The sequence below is a fragment of the Lepidothrix coronata genome, unplaced genomic scaffold (genome assembly GCF_001604755.1).
Source record: "Lepidothrix coronata isolate B3197 unplaced genomic scaffold, Lepidothrix_coronata-1.0 Scaffold49, whole genome shotgun sequence".
Taxonomy (NCBI): Eukaryota; Metazoa; Chordata; class Aves; order Passeriformes; family Pipridae; genus Lepidothrix; species Lepidothrix coronata.
Genome location: NW_016690229.1, coordinates 3566790 through 3588572, shown reverse-complemented (window position 1 = coordinate 3588572; position 21783 = coordinate 3566790). Strand labels below are relative to the sequence as shown.

Below are 21783 nucleotides of genomic sequence, written 5' to 3'. Positions count from 1 at the left end.
ATGGCACAGTTCTGCATCAATAAAATTGGTTGGTTGGTTTTTCAGTTGTTTTGTTTTCTAAAAAAAAAAACAACCAAAAAGTCATCACTTATATTTGTCATATTTTTTAGGAGGATTATTTGGCTTGAGTAAATGTTCTTGTTTTATTTCTGTTCTCTAAGTGTCTGATAGTTTAACCTGAGTGAGGAATAAGGAAATGGTGGTTTAGAGAACAATTTTTAAAATGGTGCTTTTATTTCTGCCTCATTTGAAGTTCAATAAAGCTGTTGCAGTAATTTGATTCTCAGCTGAAGACAAGCAGAAGGCTCATACTTGGACAACCATATATCATCCAGTAATTGTTACTTTATTGAAAATGCTGATTACGTGGAACTATCTTGCATACTAAAGTCAGACAGGAAAAAGCAATCTCTTCATAACTATGTAACAGCTCATAAATAAACAAGTCTAATAGCTACAGCAAATGCCACATTTCAGATCTCATTCCTCTCTAGAAAGCATCTTGTTCAAGCCTCTGCTTAAAGGAGGGTCAAGGACTGTCCACTCAGAGGTTCAATATCAAGGATGGAAACTCCACAATCTCTCTGTGCAAAAAAGGTTTCCTGATGTTTCAGTGAATTTCCTGCATTTCAGCTGGACTCTTGTCCTGGGGGAGGTGAGAGTCACAGGCCAGTAGTTCCTCTGATCCTCCTCCTTGCACTACTTTTTTTCTTCCCATCCTCAGAAGTCTCCCCTGATCTCCAGAGCCCCCTGTGTTCTCTCTTCTGAATCAGCAGCCAATTCTGTTGGAGATAATGTCTCCTGATCAATAAAAGCCCTCTGGTACTCTGGGTATCCATCCACTGTCATCACAAACACTCTTGATCTTCACTTCGAAATCATACATTTGAATTTCAGGAAAATTCATTCTCTCCCTGCCTAGTGTTACTTTAAACTTGGATTTCTCTCAGCAAAATCTTTGTTCTTCCCTCTTCCTTTTGGGTGACATTTTTTGGAATCTAGAACTCAGGAAATGTTAGGTCTGGTTGCCTTCAGCCAAACATTGTCACTGTAAGTGTAATCATGATTCATCATCCCCCAGAAACCTCTAATATGAACATCTGTCTGTTAATGAATTGTTTGGCTGAGTCACAAACTTACCAGGCAAAGATGTGAAGCCTTTTGTGTTTAGTTGAGTGATTAAGTCCTTTGTTCACTGCCCAGCCCTCACTTAGTTTTCACATCTCACAAGTCTGAGCAATTCCTTCAAGGAAATGCCCTCTCAGAGAATGAACAGCCTGGTATGATGTGGCAGTGGGATGCAGTTGAACCCTACCTAATATTTACAGAAAAAGGCACTAAATAATTACAGAGAACATTTGCATGAGCAGAAGGCAGAAAGGACACCCTTTGGATGAGTGAGTTGATCAGGACATGCATGTATGGGGCAGAGAGTATGGGGAAGAAGGGAATGACCTGTTCTTTTGCAGTGTTTAAGACACTGTGTGATGTATATTATATCATCATGTTATTTTATCATCTATTTATAGACAGAGTGTTTAGGAGCCTTTCTTCAATCCCCTGTAAAAACAGAGCTTTTGGGGTTTTCTTGGGAACAATGAGGGTGCAATACTTTGTGGTGTTTTTAACAGGATACCCGGGAATGGGCTTAAGGGGCTCAAAGACCACGATGCTGACAGTGAAACCAGTGACCAAACAACCCTGGAACTGAAGCACTGAGTGTGTGATCCCACACTCTGATGGCCAGAGGGGTGTAATTGGGGGTGTTGGCTGTGTCAGGGTCTGACAGTGGAATCCCAGTGTAGGAACTGCCTGGAATGTTCTCCTGATTCTGTTGGGAGGGGAAGCTTTAAGCCCCAGTGACAGAAGCTCTGTTACAGTGGCTGATGCTCGTGTTGGTTCATTCCCAGGAGTGGCATGTTTGATTTTACATGTTATTTTATGCTTGTACCTCCAGCTGAGCTGTGGCACAGCCAGGTTTGGTGTTTACCTCTGCACAGTTCTTAGACTTCACCCTTTAGAAAATCTCTCTCTAAATACCAACACAGTGTGACATCCATAATTGGAATCTTATTCAAGCTGCTACATTGATTTAGTTCTGTTGGATAAACTGATGTTAAACTGAATTTACTTAAATTTGTGAAATAACTTATTTCAATCAGATCCACATTACTTGCTTACTCACCCAAAGAATTTCACTGAAGAACAGAGTGGATCAAATTCTCTTCTTACAGAAGCAGTAGCAAATTAGAATAACTCCACCTAAAGCTTTGGAATAAACAAATTTAACATAAATAAATCCCTAGGCCAGAAATACATCTCTGAAACCTGAGCTCACTCTTTCTTTCCCTTGTTCAAAGTAAAATTAAGCAAATGGTTGAATGCCTTCCTAAATCAGGGCAGAAGATTGAAGTCTGATCCACTTAAGCTACTTGCTTAAGCTAAGGTAGAAGTGGAATACCTGGCTTCTTTTTCAAAGTGATAAGTCTATTAGAAAAAGGAACAAAATCTTTCTTTTTCCTTCTTAATTCTCTGTAGAAATTTCCATGTAATATATTCTTAGCATACGTGTACGTACAGAAGTGACTGTTTATATCTGGGTTATCCTGCTCAGTAAGAACAGGGCTTTTATTTCCAAATTTCAGTGAATTATTCTTGAGGGAATCTGACATCTTCCAGGAAACCTAGCTGGCAAAAGTAATAAGTAGTAATAAAGCAGAAGGAATCTTCATGATCTCAAGATTAATGGATAAAATGTTTATGCTGAGGGGTCCCTTCATCAACAAACTGCTGTTTGCACCTATTTGCATTTTAATGGTTACCCTAGTTCTGAAGTTAAAATTACAGACTTTTCCCAGCTGCTCTTTAAATGCTACATTATAATTTTGAGGAAGCATCATACGTAATTATATTTAATAGACACAGAATTGATTGAAACACTTAACAAAAACAAAAAGCCCAGACCTAATTTTGTAAACATGTTATTGTACAGTAACCCCCAATGAGTTTGTTCTTAAATCTCCTAATTAATTTTTAATTAAAAAGCTCGGAGATGCTATTATACTTCTTGTTGTAAATGGCAGTCTTATGTAAGCATAAACGACTTAGCTGCTCAGACAAATATCTCCCATTAAAATCCCTGTTAATGAGAACTCCTGAACACAGTATTCCAGAGATTTAAGCAGTGGCAGCCCTAAAATAGTCTAAATATCACATGGGGGGTTGTTATTTTTTATTCCTCCTTTCTTTTTTGTTTTGTACCAACTCCACAGTAGGTTTGCAGGTGATAAGGTGTCCGAATTTCCACTTAGGAGGGTCAATCCTCTCCCCATTGCCATTACCAGACTTCCCATGGCATTAGCTGGGAAGTGATGGGGCTGGTCCAACTCATCCCTGTTTATGTGAGGGCAAATGGACACCAGGACAATAAGTTTTGATGCAGATTTGCTTCATTAAATAGATGAACACTCCTTAATGAAACACCCACCCAGTGAAGAAAAACACACACCAACCAAATTCCCCCCATCACCTAGAGAAGAGATGCAGCTTTCCATGATTTCAGTCCATCTCCTCATTAGATCCAGGCAGAGGATCCGAGGCAGGAGCTGGAACACAGCGTGTTGCTGGAGGGATGGGCTGATGGCACAAATGGAGGATTATTAATAGCAGAAAAGCAGCAAGTGCTCCTTTCAGAGAAGCATCTTTAATAGCAGGGGGAAAACACTTGAGACAAAATCTCATTTGCTATGTTTTTCTTACATTTTTAGCCAAGAAGGGATGGGAGGTGGAACTGCAGTGATTTCTATGGTTTAATTATGTCTTCTCGATGGTTATTAACACAGCACAGAAAAGCAGCAGAATTTAGAAGGCTGGAAGTTGTGAGCTCAGTTTTGCAAAGCTGCAGTTTTTATTTTAAAACATGGAAAGTTTTGTTGTTAGGATGAGGGATTAAAAATAATGATGGTTCTCTACAAAATCAATTCCCAGTAGCTTCCCTCTTATAACTTTATCAAGTTCTTGATATTTTGGAAATGGAAGCTGGTACCAAAATCACTCAGGCTCTTTAGAACTGTATTTTTTTAAGTGTTCTAGGAAAACAATGCCAATACATAGCCTCAAACCAGGAATACCCATCCACTCCCTTTAATGGCAAATGCTGTCCTTGGTGTGCAACACTATTTATTGTAATCTATTTCCATATTTTTAAGAATTACTGCTATTTTTGAAATTGTTATTATTTCTCTTGTGTATGTGTTTTGGAGGTGTCCAGTTTGGTGTTCAGTGGGGTGGGTGGAACCTCAGACCTGCCTTCCAGAAGTGAAATGTTCCATACAGTCAGTTTTCAGGCAGGATCTGTCACCACAGTTTTTGTTGTTGTCTGCAAACAGGCTGTTGGATCATCTCGTGGGAAGTGGCACAAGAAGGTGAAAACAAGGCAACAACAGGCCCTGGAAGATGCTGGGCAACAAAACTGTAGTTTATACGTGTACAGAATACACCCCCAAAATTGATTTTTTTTTATCTTTTTGCCTTATTTCTAAAGAGAGAGATTTGGAAAGATTATTTGTACCAATGCAATAATTAACCCAACTGCTCTGCTGGGTTACTTGGCTCAGAGATATTTGATCTACCTGATAAGTTTTTTTTGCATTATTACTCCGTGGCTGCCTTGTTTTTGCTGTCATTGCTTCAGCACAGGGAGTTGTGAGGCAACTGCTGCAATCAGGTTTTGTGCCCTGTATATCGTGGGCTGAACAAACACAGCTGTATTGGTGACTTGATTGTTTGGGAAAATCCTCTACAGAACATTTTTCTGCTGAATTAGTACTTCTCTGGTGTTGAAGGCAACAGTTCCAAAACCTTTTTGAGTTCCTGGAATGCTCCAGCTCCTCTGGTATAGCTCAGTGTCTCTGTGATGCTACAAATGAGACGTGTCACAGTCAATATTTCCCGTTGCTAATGGCAGGATTCTACAGCCAGGAGTGGTTTTGTGAATTTGGTTTTTGTTAAGATCTGTAAGAGTTACAGATCATAAGCCTGAGGTGTAAATGGTATTCAAATCACCTGCTCTTAAATTGCCCACAGGAGAGGTTTGCCTTGGAGGGAGCTGGATTATGAGAGTGTACAGCTCATAGCACTCCAAAGGGAAATTTGTCCTCTCTTTTTCAGAAGCTGCTGCAGCAAATGCAAGAAAACCAGCAAACTGTGTGCTGGAGCTTGACTGTATTTTAGATATTTTTATCACTTACATTATCCTGAGCTTCTACAGGTCTGGGGATTTGAAATTCTCTTCCTTAGCAAACCTCAGACGAAATTTTTCTGTCGGTAGAGGTGGAACAAGTCTCACAGGTGCCATGGTTTGTACTTTCCAAATGCGAGGAAATCCCTGTTTCCCTTAATGCTTCAGAACTTTCTCACATTCAGTTTCTCACAGTCCCACTCTCTCCAATCCATACACAGCTCTAAGGAAAACCAGGGCGATCTGAGTACTGTTTCTGTAGCTTCTCTCCTATTTCTCCCAAGAGCCAGACACTCGGCATCCTTAATCTGTGCATAAACCCTTGTGTTTGGTACTTCAGGCTTTCAGAAAACCCTCAAATTCCATGGCAAGCCAGCTACAAAGGCTTGTGTACCATTGTGTCTGAGATGGTGGCAGCTGTTCCTCCTTTGCAGAAGAGATGTTTAAGTGTCTAAGAGAAGCCTATTTTCCATTACATTTAACTCTTAACAATGCCTTTTGCTAATCTGTGGGAGAAAGAAGTTCAGGTCCCATTGTTTATCTGAGAGGCCTGAAGATGTGATGAAAATCAGTGTAGGAGCAGCCAAAATACTTGGAGGGCTGTGTATTCACTTGAGTATCTCTTCTTTGCCAGTGCTCTGAGCCTCCTGTAAGAACACCAGCTGTGCAACTTGTCCACCCAGCTGATGGCACTTCAAACCTGCTTAGCTTCAGAAATTACTTGCCTGTGTAATCTAATTTTACCCAATGTTCTGTTTAGAAATAAGTCCATTTACCACTCCCAGATTGTTAGTTTCCTGATTTAATAGTGAACTGTTGAAGAAAGAGCAGTGTTTCTCCCTCATAACTCATGCTTTCATCCCACTTGTTCATACTCCAGTAATTGAAATTACAGTTTTATAATCGTGCAGACATTGATGATTTTGCAAATGGAGGATTATTAATAGCATAAAAACAAGAAGGACCTCTTCTCAAAATGTTATTCCAGCAAAAAAGAACTAGAAAAATATGCTTGATTATTTCTTCACTTTTTTTGTACATTCTTCACATTTTAATTAGTCAGAAAAAGTAGATAAGATTTTCTTTCATCAGCATGAATATTAGGGAATCATAGCAAAAAAAGAAACTGATGGAACATATTACAAGTCATAAACTTAAGGGTTTTCAAATTCTCTTGACTTTAAGGTTTAAAAGAACTATTGCAAAAAGAAATACAAATGGAACTTCGTTGGTGCTTTAATATAAACTGGTTGGGGGGGTTCTGTACATTTAAGTGAAAATTATGTACTTGATTTAAGTTTATAGAAAAGAGAAAAATTTCTGTCTATAGATGCCTTTACTGTTACTTTCCCAAACCTGACATTCCCATAGACTTTGCAACAGGCAGGATCTTCTGGCAGGATCTTTTGGTCTTTTAGCAAATTACAGGTGGTGAGTCTATTCAAACACCCAAAGTATTTGAATATCTACTTGAAAGTAAAGGGCTGGTCAGGGATTTTGCCTCTTGCTTTGCTGGGAGGTCTGGGGAGCAGAAGTTGGGAGCACCAGTGCAGAGAAGGGGAATAAGGAACAATAAAGACTGAGATCACCAGGAGGCAGTTTTAACAGAAAACACTGGAAGCATTTGTTATTACACATTCCCTGACTACACTGTGGATTACTGGAGGATGCTTCCATGAGGATGCAGGAATGGCATGGCTGCACTCTGTGGATCAGCAAGTCCTGAATGTGCTGACAAAATCGAGAGAAATTACCACTTTTTGTACTTGCCACATTTCTTACAATCTCTTCCTGAGTATTTACTTGATTGGTTACCAGATACAGAGAGAAAGGGAATCTTTGATCTAAGTAATTCCATTTTTAGGAATGCAATTTGACTTTTCCATTGTACTTAAGGCTTTATCTTTGTTTTGTATGTGTATATTTAGCAAAACCTTTAAAAAATCAATCATGTTATGAGCATCCCATTGCTAAGCAACAATGTATTCTTCCCTCCCACAGACCTTCTTGCTGTTCTGTGAAAAATAAGTATAACAAATGTGTAAAAAAAAAAAAGTGGGATGCTTTCCTCCTGATAGAATAATGCACTGAGCAATTCTGGTCTCTTATTTCTGAGGCAAACTATTGCTGCCATCTGCTTACAGACTAAAGTAGGAATGGTCTGAATTCTTCTGCATCCCTGGAAGCTGCTCCCGAGATCTCTGCTGGGGCAGAAATTCTGCCACGTGGCGTATTTTGGTAGTTTCCATGTCCTGGTGGCTGTGTACAGTTTGGATGCTTTGAGATGACCTAATGCCCCGAGATCTCCACTACAGGACCCCACTGCACTTGCAGAAGAGGCCTGTGGCAAATTATAAATCTCTAAATGCCCTGGCACACAGTGCATTGGTTTGGGCTCTCCTTTGGGAGTGTCACTGTAAGCTCTGCTGTTTTCATGTTGATCAGAAGACAGGAAAATTGTGGTGGGTAGTGGAGGGGGAAGGAACGTGCTTTGCACTCCTGGAAAATGTTTGTCAAACCATCTGTTGTTCCAGTATTGTTCTGGACTTAAAGCAATTTAAAGACTCTACAGTTCAACAGCCTTAAATGTGTTTTTTTGTTTGTTTTCTGTGGTGCTGCTCTATTGTTTCAGTGCTCTTGTGAGTGCCTTCAAAAACTACCTGTGCATTCTATGAACTGTAATTTTACTTTATAATATCAGTGTTGTCTGAACACCACTGAAACTGCTGCAGCAAGGTCACTTTGTAGAACCAAATGCTGGCTAAGTGTTAAATATGATCATGCAGTTGTAGAACTGATTGAACTAGAAATGCTCCCTGGCTTGCAGTTTGTGCCTGAACTCGTGCTGTACTTCAGGAAAGCTGTAGGAGTGACAGTCAGGGGTCCCACAGCAAACAACAAGAGAGCAAAACAGTTGCTGTTTGGTGAGTGCCCCTTTCCGAGTTCTTGGGATGCAGGTTGGGCTTTCTAATACTTTGCCAAGAGGCTCCTGTGGTAAGATACAAGTACTTAAATTTTCAGTGGTGACCTCTTAAAGGTATTCTTAATTCCCTCTTTAGCACAAAGATACATAAAGGCTCTTTAGTTACACGTGTCAGAATGAATTCTGCTTCTCTGTGTGAGAAGGTTGTGAAATGAGGTTGGGTGTGAACTTGAACAAGACATCGCACACCAAGGTTTGACGTGAGTGTCCTTATTCCTCCTTCAAGGAGGAGAGCCCTTAGGCTGTTGATTAGTGTGAGATTGCCATTCCAAACCTATGCTCCCTTTTTTGATTAGTTTTTATAAATTTAGAGTGCAGTGCAACAAACCATTTCAAAGTCACTGTACTCCCAAAGACGCAGCAGGTGCAGTTACACGTTCCAGTGGCCGTACTGGGCGTGTTGGATGGTCGTCTTCCAGGATGTAATACACAAGTCAAGGGCAAAACAGAATTTTTCATTCCCTGGCTTTCAGATCAGACTGATAAACTACCAAACCCTTGTGTATGTGTGAAAATATTGCAAACCCCCCCCGCTCTCCTGTGTGCCCAGTTTCCATGGGGGGGTGAAAAGCAGGCAAGCAGTTGAGGAACAGAGTTGTACCTTCACCTGATGTGCCAGGTGACAACTGAGTTAGCACAGACTGGAAGTAGGTGGTTGCAGAACAAAAGACAGATAATTCCCTTCCCCCTGGAGGGAGGGAGAAGCAGCAGCCACAGTATTGATCTATTCAGAATTTATTCCTCTGTTGTTTCTTCAGTGCTACAACATGATGCACTCTAATCAGAGCAAACAGTTAATATTCTGTTTAACCTACAGCAAAGTAAAAAAAAAAGCCATGTGCCAATGAGGATACAGTCCATAAATCTTCTATCCACGCTCTTCTCATTCATTTTTAATGATCATTTTATGTTTTCACCTTATTTCTTCTTCCTGTATTATTATATACGCAAGGGGGAAGAATGAACAAAGTTAAATTGTTTCTTGGGTTTTGCTGAGCTGCCTGGTGGGGAGATAAAAATAGCAAGTGCCAGTGGCAAAGTCTCCTAAAAAGTGCCAGCACATTGTGGAAGTGCTAACACATTGTGCTATTGAATCAGCACTGAGAAATCAGATTTTCCTCCCAATGCTTTCTTTAAACTTAAGGTGACCTTTAGGAATGCATTTGCATCAATGTAGAGAAGCTTATTACTCTGTTTTATCCAGGACTAAGTCAGCCTGAAAGGAGTTCAGCCGTGGGTCCTGGAAATTCCCTTCATTTTCTCCTAGGCTTGATAGGACATTATTGATTCTGGAACCACGTAAAGAAGCCACAAATGCACAGTGTTGAGAGATATTGTCTTTGGGAAGATGTTATCATACAGTAATTTAGAGTTCAGGACTGCAGAGACTTGTTATTTATGAAAGACTCCATTGCAGCACTTCTGAAAAAACCCTTTCTATATACTTGCTAATTCCATCTGTTTTCCTGGAATTCCACAGAGCCTGAGGTTATCTCCAGCCCAGACACCGAGACAATTTTTAAGCAGGGTTTAGGCAGCAGAGCTGTCTTGGATATGGCTCTTGTCTCGCATATTGATTATGTAGAAAAAGTTTTGCCTTGTGGGGTCAAATTCTTAAGCTCTTACTTGTGGATCAAATAAAGAGAGATTGAGAGCTGCTGTGCCATTTATTGATTTTGAAGGAAACAAGAATTGCACAGAACTTCTTCCAGTCAGGCCTGAATTGATCAAAGTTCGAGTGGGTTGGAAGTTATGACTTGTTAAGTTACTTCAATTATTTTACACTTAAATAATTTTACTCATAACCCTAATCCAAAGCTTAGTGAACTCAAAAATATTATCTTATGCTTCCATGGACTTGTAGGGAAGGTTTATTTAACAGGTTAGATGCAGAAAGGTCTTGACCAGTCGAATTGGACAAATACTTAGAAACTTGGTGCTAAAAATTAGAGTATTGAGTCAAAGACAATATCAAAGAATGAAACAGTCACAGCAAGATAGAGGAGGCTCTAGACAGCCAGGGACTTTGAAAACAGTGAGATTTAAGTAGCTGCTTAAATGTGGAATTTAAAGAAGCCAGGAGCAAGCTGAAAAAGTGCATTTTCTAACGCATAGTAACTGGCTTGTCTGTGATCCCTGCAGAGCCGGGGCAGAAGGGATGTGATTTGCAGAAGGCCAAGCTGTGTTTCCAGCACGCAGGGGGGGCTCAGGCCCTGTTCCCCAGGTTCTCCATGGCAGTGTAGGGGTGCTTCCAGTGAGCAGCAAGAGGCAGCAAGATCAGCACGGGAACAGCTCCAGTGAGCTGCAATAACATCGTCTGCAACTTTTGTGAGGCTGTCCATGCAATATTCCTCTTCTCAGGCTTTTTATTGGTATATTTTGGTCTAATGCACACAGCAAAACTGTTCCTGAGGATTCACTGGGGGAGCTGTATATGTAACAGTTACTGATTTTATCTCAGTCTGACGTATTAGTTTAAATAACCAAATAATAGCCATAGAAGTTTAAAGCAGATGGCATCAATATTTCATCTAATTCATGACTAAGAGCCATTGCATTTTGTACCCTTACTTAGAATGCAATAATACCATTTCTGACTTAAATATTGATGTCAACACATCAGTATTTTTATTTGTCAAGGCACTACTTATACACTGGTCAGGGCCTCTTGGTTGATTTTTGGTTATATTCTCTCTTTTCATTTTTAGTAGTTTAATTCAAACATTAAAAAATTAATTAAGCAAAAAAATATTGCAAATATATTAGTAATTCTTATTTTTCAGTGCCTATTCAGGAAATAGCAGAGATATTTAACAATTACTTAGCATTTAACAATTACAGAGTAAAAGGATGATTATAAATAAGAGGGAGGATGATTAGAAATAAGAGTGAAAAGGCTTATTGAAGGCAAAGGACAATCTGATGATCAGAGCAGCTGATGAATAATTCATTATCCCTCCCTTTCCTAAGCCAACCTCTGGAGCAGTGGCCGCTGTAACTGTGAACACCAAGTGTCCTGTTATGAAGCTGTTCATTTGCTCAGGCAGTTCAGGCCATATTTGGGCACTGTAGCTCCCTGTGTGGCCCAGCATGTTGTAAGGGGGTACAAAGCCCAGCCCTGCAGAGGATCAGCTGCTCTGCCAAGTGTGCTCAGGCTGGCACTGAGCACCCGCCCCTGATGGGACCCTCAGACAGGAGTGGGGTGGGGAACTCTCTGCTCGGCACCTCCACTGAACTCAGGCACTTTGGCACATCCCTGATTAAAGATGTGAGCCTTGAGCTCCAAGTGACCAAGCACTGGATGCAGGCAACGCTCTCCAGAGAGCTCGAAGGGATAACAGAGATGGGAACCTCCCTAATTTCATGGGCGATTTCTAATTAGCTGACCCCTGACAGGTTTAACTTGCAAGGCTGAGGGGAAAGCAGCCAAAGAATAATGGAGTCTCCAGCACTGCGAGTGTTGCTTGTCTGACCTTCCATGGATTTTATGCTCCTGAAGAAGTGCAGCCTGCCAGGAAAAGAGGGATGTCTTTGCCTGCTCCCCTGGATTGATCAGGAGCTGCTGCTCCCAGCACAGCAGCAGAGCAGGACTGTTGTGCAAGGTGGTAAAGAATAGGCATAAGATAAATCAAAACCCTGGTGTGTTATTCAGTAGGGAAGGCAAAGAAGATCTCAGGATGTTATTTGGTTCTCTCCTCTCACAATCAAAATGAAGCCATTGGCAATTAGCACAAATTTAGTCTGTGACAGGACTCCACACTAAGCACATGGAAGCAAAACATAGCTGAGAAGCTTTGAGCTTATACAAGAGTATGTAATCAATAAAACTGGAATGGCATTGCCACAGATGTAGTTGCCTCTACTGGTTTTCCAGCAATAGGCCAGTGTCACATATAAATCCCAGAACATGGTGTGCTGCAGGTGGGAATTTCACCCACAACTCATAGTGTAGATTTTTTTTTTAATTTCTCTTGTACACTAAAGAAATAATGTACCTTATGTAGAAATCAGGTCTGAGTGAGAAAATAAAGTCTTGGAAAATTGCAAAAGTTGTGAGAAAACTTTATTCATGCTAAGTTTATTGTCATGGGGGAAAGGAGACTTTATTAAAGATTTAAATTTAATAAAGTAATAACTCAAGGAAGAAATAAAAATCTTGATAAAGTTGATCCAAAAGAGCCTGACAATAAGAGGACTTAATCTGAAGGATTACAAAATCAGGAGTGAAATACAAACCCCACAGAGCAGGTTCATGTAGCAAGTAATGAGCCTGCACCCCTGCGTGGCAATGTGAGGGAATATATGCAAGGAGCTGAAAGAATTAGATGAGATTCTTGACACCAGGGATTAAGGGTTGTGACATGAAAGTAAGAAAGGGATCTGAATCAGTGAACACATGATGTATCTTGAGCCAATGGCTTTCTGTTCTTAAGATTTTATTTGGTTTTTAGTACTTTTTGCCTTGGAGGTACAACACAACTGTGGTTTGTGAGCAGGCTTAGCCTTTTGCTGCCTGTCAGCCCATTTTCCTGGTTGTCTGGGGCTGAGTTCATGATTCTGCACCATGAGATTCCTTATTCTTTCAAAGTCACCACTTGGGGAACTGTCTCTCAGTCTGAGCACACTGGATGATATTTCCATTGCGTCCTGATCCTGCAGGAGTGAGGCATCAGGGTTTCCTCTGAAAAGGAAGGTGCTGACAGCCAGAGAAATCTAGTTTGGGTTTTTTTACATTGCCAATAGTTATTGTGCTACATATTGACTGAGCACCTGAGATTGCCCAGACTGGCCATTTCCCTCCTTGCCTTTTTCGGGGCACTCTTTGTGTTTGCCCTGGGGTTGCTGAGGTGGCTCTGGGACAGGGCTGAGTTGGCATCATTTTCCCTGCGTGTGTCTGCAAAAGTTTACAGAAAATCCTTGACCTTGAAACAGAAAGATGTAAAGGGAGTGGACGAACATGAGTTCCTTTGATTTACATTACAGGCAGATTTTCAAAGCTTCCTGACCCCTCTGATTCCTTCTCGTGGCTCTCCCAGCTGGGAAAGGCTGGTCTGCAGGAGCCACCTGAGACAAGCTCTGCTAAATCAAACCACTTTGCAGGCGCAGGGGAGCACATTCAGAGCAGCTCGAATCTTGAATCAGGCACGGGTTTGGCTGTGCTGAGTGAGGGTGAGAGTTAATTAAAGCCGGTCTTTCAATGGAAATTCTTTCAGTGCATTTCTATCTGTGGAGATGGTGATTGATGAGAACATAAATGGCTGATTTTACTGCAAGTTATTAACATTCCAGTCCTTGCTGCATCACCACTGATCCTGCTCAGCAAAGACCACTCTCCAGTGATGTCACTGCATATTTCTCTGCACAGTCAAGTGGTAAAGAGTATGATCATTGCAATTACTACTCTGATTAGCCCACTCTGCTACTTGAGGTAGTAAAAAATTGATGTTTCCTTTGCCTAGTGGCAAATCCTCATTGCCAGCCTGTCAGCAGCAAGGAAGCAATATTTATAGTTGTCTTTAGGGAGCTCTGTCCCATCGTGCAGTTAATTATGATAAAATGTTTTATTTGTAGGAGCTTAAAACTGCTTTGCACTGTGGCAATGCACAGGCTGTAAAGGATCTGCTTAATGGGGATGGTCAAACCAGCAAATATCTCCTGCAATATGACAGGAAAAACAGTGAGATGTGCCTGCTCTGAGAAATCAAGGTGTGATTGTAGCACAGTCTGATAATACAGCTGTGTAATGACAGCTGGAGATGAAGACAGAGTTCTGAGTGTGTCAGCCCTGCTCCCCACACAGGGCAGGCTCAGCTTTCCTCAACACTGCACACAAAACAGGATGATGACTCTCCAGAGGGGAGCCTGTCACATGGGAGGTTGAAACACGGGCTCTCACCTGGCAGGAGTGAAGTGGAGAGCCCCACGGGAAACTGGTTTGTTTGCCTCTGTGGAAATGGGGAGGTTTCTGCTTCTCTGGTGATGCTCAGCCCCCTCCTGGTGATAGTGGTTGTCCCCGCTATGGACTATGCCCAAAATCATTTGGGATTGCCTTGCTTCCCAGGGCCTTAACACATCCAGAATAGGGAGCAGTGTCCCAGGAGCCCTGTTGCCTCCCAGCATGTGGCTCTTGCCCTAAGCCCAGGGCTGGCCCTGCAGGTGTGTGAGCCAGGCTGGGGGTGCACAGTCCACCCCTCCCTTTCCTCACAGCCCCCCGGCACTGCTCAGGCTCTGCACAGGCTGGGAACTGTTGACCTGGAGCAGAGTCCGTGTTCCTCAGTGCAGAGCCTCTCACAACCCTGCTCTCGTGGCAGGATCCAGGCATTGAGGACAGCACCCTCTGGAATCACTGTGAGACTTCTGCAGATCCTGAAATGTTCTGAAACTCAGCACAAGCAAACAGATGGATAATTTATGGGTGCTCTGATGGAGGGTTTAGCTGAGGAAGCTTTCTGGGGCCTTTTATTGGAGGAGATTCATTAGCATTTGTACAGGAAGGGCTGGAAAGCCCCAGCACTGCCTCTGCTGGCCCACATTGGAGTCTTTCATCATGACACTGCACAAAGCAGGACTTGACAGGCCATCTAAATTAGGGCTGCGTGAGCAAAAATATTCTTTATCTTGGGAAAAGAAAGAAATTATATTAATATATAATGCCCTACATTTAAGATTCCCTCAGTACCCTCCCACTTCTGAGTTACTGTACTTGGAGATGTGATCATATATTAAACACTGTGAATTCGGGATCTTTTTCGTTCTGGCAGTTTGTCTGGAGCTGTTCCATAGAATGTGTTCAGCTTTTGTATTCCTCTCAAACCCAAAATTTATTGGAATGATGTATTGGTTAGAAAGTCTGGGAAAATCTGACAATATTGTACTTTTACTCTTGTCTTTTGTGTTTCACATACCTGTCAGAGGAGCACGTGCACTTTCCTTTGCAGTCAATAAGGAACTAATTAGAGCATAATTAGAGCAACTATTGCTTTTTATGCATAAAATCATAACACCTCCATGGGAGTCACAGGATGTCTCATGTAAGATGTGCAGGCAGGTTGGACTGTGGTTCCTGGGAGTTTTCCTGAAGCTTTAATTAGAGCTTCCTGCTGGCTCAGGGTTTCAGAATTGGGAAAGCAGAGTTGTGGACAAAAGAGATTCCTGGGAATCTCTTTTTTCCTGGGACAGGGCCACAAACAGGGCTGTTTGTTTTCCTGGGACAGGGCCACAAACAGGGCTGTGAACTCAAGGAATTCATCCTACAGCCCAAATACTTGGCCCTTCAGTTACAGGCAATCACAAAATTAAGAAATTGTATAATGCTGCAAAAGAAATCATTTTTTACCCCAAGTATTTTAGTGTATTTTCCAAATACTGTTTACATTATAATACTAATACAAGTCCTTATGATCCCAAAAACATTTTGTAAAATATAGGAATTATAGCTGAAGAGTTTGCTTTTTATGAAGAAAGATGAGATGGATAGACAACAAAAAGTTGGGGCTCTTCCCTGAAACTGTCAAAGTTTATGAGGCTGTCTGAGCTAGATGGGGTTTGAGGGTATGTTACCTCTGTACAGGATAGAATTTAAAAAATTCAACAGCAAGAACACATTTAGAGGACATGTCTCTTCAGGTTAAGGTGCCAGTCTAGCTCATGGTACAAAAGAAGTCAGTGCAAACTCAGGTTGGACTAATGCAGGGCAATTTTTCACAAGGTAGCCACTTACAGGGCTACAGTGATAGAGAAAAAACTCACCATGCTGAGACAGTTCAATTAAAAATTGTCTTACATTTAGTGAAAAAAAAAATAGAAGGATAAATCCAAGACAAAAGAGGAAAGGTAAAGAGTAATTAATTTTTTTTAGCTGCATGGTGCTTGAATGTGCTTTGAAGGGCTCTGTGTGCAGAGCAAGAAATTCATCTGACACAGCCATGAATATTTACAGTATTGGAAATTCCATGCAGGGAGTTTTTGTTTCCCGTGGAGGCTGAAGCCTAGCTTGCTGTAACAAAATAAACAGTTAAGTTGTTCTGGAGATGTATTTTCTTGCAATTCCAATCAAAAATGTAGCAGCAAGGACATAAAGGTGTGGTTTGGGATGAGTGGGAAACGCCCCAGTGCAGCAATCCAGGCCTGTGGGCAACCTGCTATCCCAGGGACTCGGGGTGAGCAGCTCCCAGGGCTCTGCTCAGCAAAGAGAGATGGAAGGGTTTCCTTAAATAACCAGCTGAATACCTGGGGTTTAGTCACTGGGAATCACCCCTTCATGCAGAAAAGGTGACTTCTAAACTCTTGGTTAATAGTGCCTGGGGTGAGATCCCCATTTGTACAGGACTCATTCCATGTTAAATATTAACCTTTGGAAATGGGTTTACCTTTACGAAAGGTTAAAATAATTCCCATTCATGAAGCAGTGTACTAATGTGTTTTTCCAGCAGATATGTGCAGGACTAAAGCTTAAGAGATATGTTTTTGAACAAAAATGATCATGGCACTGAATTATAAAAAATAATACTTTAATTAAAGAGCTGGGCAAACTATATGTCATAACCAAACATAGACATTTCTCTGTCATTTTGTACTTGATTTTGGGACATTGAGGATGCATTTATAAATCTGTATTTTAAATAAAAATACAAATTAGATGCACCAGTTAATAGCCAAGGTGAACATGTTGCCTTGGTAAAAGAGGTATTTGTCATTCCTGTGTCATCTTTCTGGGAATGCTTAAATAACTTGATACCATTTCTATGAGTTGGATTTTATTACAGCTGATTTATGGAGGCTTGTACACAACTTGACATGCACAGGAAAATGACAGGCAAGGGAAAAGATCAAAATAAGTCTTTTTTTGCTACTAAGCACTAAGTGATATCACATTCTTCAAATGAAAAACTCTCTTCTCCTCTGCCCTTTACCTTCAAAATACCCTCTCACAACGAATAGTTGTTTCCTAATTACAGGCTGAATCAGTTTAGTCCTTCATCAACTACTCTGAGACAGCATGCTGGACCTTTCCACTGGGAAAAAATTGTTTCTACTTCTGAACATCTCAAAACTCTTCTCTTTGGAGCTGAGAGATCCCTGTGTAAGGATTTATTTCCAAGACATCACTATCAGGAATGCACTTGCACTTCCATGTTAGTATGTAGATCCTTAGAGATACTTGTGCGAGATAAATTCCAAGATCATTTAATTAACATTATTGTCACATAGCCACAATTAAGAGCAGAGGTTTTAATACACAAGAAGTTTTCAGCTGGAAGTTTCCTATTTATGAATCTCTGAGCACACACAGCTCTGCAAATATCTTGTTTAAACTACAGCTATGGTTTCTTCTTTGATAGTATTCATATTTTAAATGTTTAGCAGATCTTGCATTGCCCGGAATATTTACCACTTTCTGGTAAATCTGGTTCTTTGTGTGTTTTAGGGTTTCTGCTGTTATCCTGTATATGAACAGCCACGTAGGTCATGGAATCTTTAGGTTCTTTGTATGAGTTACAGAAAGTTCTGCTACAGCCCCATAAATTAATGTATTTTATGCTTCCTCCCCAACTTGCCATGATGAGCCTTCACAAAAAATTAGCATAATTGTAATCCTTTCAGACTATAGAGAATAAGAAATAATGCAAAGATCTCAACTGGCTGCATCATATGGGATTCTCCTTCTCCTGTTTTTAATTCATTTTCTCATATTTGTTGAAGATGCTTTTAAACCAGCCTGAGTTAGACCCTGCTCAGCTTCCAGGGGGGAAGCAGCTGGAGCAAAGGGCAGGCCTTTGGAGATGTGTATTGTGCTGGAGCCTCCTCTGTAACCCCTAATTCCCTTTCCTCTTACAGTGCTGAATCCAGCTGGAGATTAGGATATTTAAATGTGGATGTCCTTTTTCTTTCTGCCTTCTTCCAGAGGGCTGGGATCACACAGTGGGTACCTTTATAAAAGAGAAGTAAGGATGGCTTTGGAATTCGTGATGCCGGGGTGGGCTTTGGGGGCACGCTGCAGTCAGTGGTGCCTCACTGGCTGCTCCCTGCAAACTCTGGGCGTGTGTCTCTCTCCACTTGTTCTCTCCCAGCTCATTGTGTATCATTTGTCAGATTCTTCTGGAAAGGCAGCTCAGAAATTGAAATGTTTAGAAACTGCAGTTGGCAGAGGCCAAAGTTAAATCCACGTGAATCTGGTGCCCGCTCTGTGGTGCAGTGCCAGGACACGACTGATTTACAAGCACAACCATGACCATCAGTGGTTACACTCAGAATGCAAATAAAAGCCCATTTGTGAAATTTTGGAATGCCAGTGCTCTAATTACGTACATGAACATGAAATTAATTTGACAAAGTAAATGGTGCGTGGGATGCACCTTGAGTGAAGTCCTAAGCCAGTGATGGGAACTGAAAGCGTTCTCTATCATTTACAGAAGTAAAAGCTATAGATGTACACATTCACCTTTATGAGTAGGTATTTTCCTTAGAAACATTTGCTTTTCTACCTATGAAATCCATGGAGAGCCAGGACATTTATATATGTGTATAACAACTTCTTCTCCAAATGAAAAGACCCTTCCTTTTCTTTAAAATCAAGTAACCTTCACCTCTTCCTCTCTTGAAATAACACTTCACTATTCATGTTCAGTGTAATTCTGGAACTGTTTAGTCAGACAATGTGTGTGTCTGTGTTTGCATAAACCTATATATACACATGTAAAAAATTCAGGTTTTGGTATGCAGTGACTACTCCCACCTTCATAATCCTCAGTGTAAAGTGTAAGTAAGAGTTGTTCTATCTGTTGTGGCGAACCATAAGCACAAAAGGATCCAGAAAGTAATAAGAAAGATAAATAACTTTGCAATAAAATTTCAGCTCCAGTAATTTCCCATTTATATGTTCTCGCTGAATCATGTAGTCCCAAGCAAGGCACTTTTTTACGTCTGGGCTGCATCATACAAAGTAATTTTATATCTAATACTTCCCAGTGTGTCCAAAATATAACATCACATGCACAATGCATGACAGTGGTCGATGAATTATACAGAGCCTTCAAATAATATCACTGTGAATGTGATTGCATAGGCTTTCTAAGGCAATCAATCTCACCATACTACGAGGAAAGAATTGTCAGTCAGGTTTCTTTTTTATCCTGCCAGGAATGCTTCAGAAGCTGGTACTTAATGCTCCTTATTGTTGAAGATGTTTCTCTTGTGTGAAATTACTGATGTGTTCTGTGGGTCTCACAATTTAGGTCTTGGTTAGCACAGCATTTTGCCAGAGTGCATTACCCGAGGCTGTAGGGAATCTTAGGAAGTGAAAAGAAGTGGAAACTTCAGGGTGGATGAGGTTGAACTAGTAGGAGCAACAAAGGAATAGCTTTGGTACGTGAAGAGCTTGTCTTTGTCTCCTCTAAGTGTAAGTTCTCTTATCTTCCCTCCGTCTCACACGTACTCCCACACACCTATTGAAAATCTGATTTGAAATGACAGCTGCGCCACGTCTCCTGAGAGCAAACAGATGAACCTCCCTCTTTTTTTCAAGTAAGTGCCTGGGATGTTTCTCCATATTTTTCCTGAAGCAGCTGCAGCAAACAGAAATCCCACACTGGCAGAGGAGGTGGGATTTAGTCATAGTTGGGTTTTTCACCGATGCTGCAGCGTGTCCAAGTGGGCTGAGTAACTGCTGTGAGATCCCTGTGCATTCCTTGCAGTCAGGAAGCCTTTTGGGGTTACAACTGCCTCATTTTTTTCCATGGAAGTTTTCTGTAGGTATTTGGAGCAGTTGGAGCCAGGCTCCTCTCCTGATTCATTTCCAATAGACAGCTGAACAGATGGCTCTGCACTTCATTATTAATGTTGTCTGCAGACCCAATCACGGGGCATCAATGAGCCAAACGTGGTAAGATAAACATGTCAGTCTTCAAATTCAGCTCTCACTTCTGGGCATTGATCATTGAAGTCACTCCTTATTCTGTAAGTTATTCACCTGGAAAGACTTGAGGGTTTTATTGACCACTGAAAACCTGACAGGTTCACAGGGAACCCAGAGAATCCGCTCACCACGGGCAGATTTCAAAACAAGAAGTAAAAGTGACAGGAAAAGAAATAAGGGGAAAGCACAAACAGTCAGAAAACTCTTTAATAAGGATTATTTTTCTCAGTAGGGTAAATATAATCTTCAGCTGGTTACAGCGAGCTTACAGATTGCTGAGACACAGGAATCCTGCGAGTGTGAAACTCTGCTCAGTATTTACCTACGTGCTGTCATCTTAGTCTTTCTCTGGAGACAAATGCAAATGTGTGCCACAGATTTTAAATACGCCATTAATTACTGAACACTGCCTCCCTTGCACATAGTCAGTGAATCCCATAAGTTGCCTTCAATGTAAGGGATATGAAGAAATTGTGCCAATGTTTTTCAGTTTGGAACTTACTGTCACTTCTGGAATCAGCTTGTGACAGCAGATGTTAATTCTCTGCTCAGTAGAAGCCTCAGCCCTGGTAAGCAGCAAAGTTAGCAAGAACAGCTGTCATAGTTCAGTGCAATCTTAACATTTCCAAGACTTTTATATTCCTGCTTTATTGCACAGAGGGAAGTTTAACCTTGGAAATGGAAAACCTGTTGCATCAGCACCAAAGAAACAAAGCTAATGTTTGTGTGGATGTGTGGAATGCATATGGAACCCAACAAAGAGGGATTAATTTAAAAAAAATAAATTAAACAAAAAAGGAAAAAGCCATTCACAAATTTAACTTATTACATAAAAGCCAGGGCATGCTTTTATACTCTAGTATTTATATGTAGCATCTTTCAGAAATGCTTTTTAAATTCTATTTAAAAGACTTCCCACTCACCTGCTTCCAAAGGTTTGTCTCAAGGTCACAGCATAACCCTGTTCAACCACCAAGCATCTCCTATTTCTTGCCAGAGGAATGAGCATTTTAACAGCAAGGAATTGCTTTCATCTTGCATATTCTTTGTTGTCACTTCCCAAAGCTGGAATATGCCCCATGGTTTCAGTTCCTGCACCATATACGTTGCTTCATTGAACTGGCAGCTGCTGACAACATAACATGGAATTTCAATATATTCTGAATTCTCCCAGCCTCCCAAAAAACCCTGTATTTCACACTAATGGACCACATCCATTAATCTGTCCCTTCAGAGCAGCAGTGCAGTTCAGAAATGAATTCTCCTGTTTTCCCCACTTGCCACGTGTTGGTTCAGTTGCGGAATTGGTTTAGGAAGCTCAAAGTCCATTTTTTTCTGAGACAAATAAATCAGAAGCCCTGCCACCAGTGTCCAACAGGAAATGGGGATGCTGAGTCCAACCCAGCACTTGCAGCTTCAGTCTCTGTGTGATGGGAGGGATCCTAAAGGTCAGACTAAATTCAGTCCAAAGTAAAACTCCAAATTACATAAAGCTTCAACAAGTTAACCTTAACTTCATTCTGCTGGGGATTGCCTTTTGCACCCAGTTATTTGCTGAATAGACAAAGCCTTTGTGAGCAAATAATTGTCAGTGGTGGAGGCAGAGGGGAGGGGATTGGGAATGGCTGAAGGTAACTGGGATAAACA

General features: G+C 41.1%; 1 long non-coding RNA gene across 2 annotated transcripts; it reads right to left on the bottom strand.

The window, feature by feature from the left end:
- Positions 1-232: 232 nt before the first annotated feature.
- LOC108497529 lies at positions 233-21500 on the bottom strand. 2 transcript variants are annotated; one of them, XR_001874849.1, is made up of 4 exons: positions 21060-21500; positions 3530-3636; positions 2186-2268; positions 233-782 (listed from the first exon to the last, which is right to left on the bottom strand). It is a non-coding gene; the product is annotated as an uncharacterized LOC108497529 (long non-coding RNA). The 2 variants fall into 2 exon arrangements; XR_001874848.1 differs by lacking the exon at positions 21060-21500 and adding an exon at positions 4632-4848.
- Between the last annotated feature and the right edge of the window lie 283 nt (positions 21501-21783).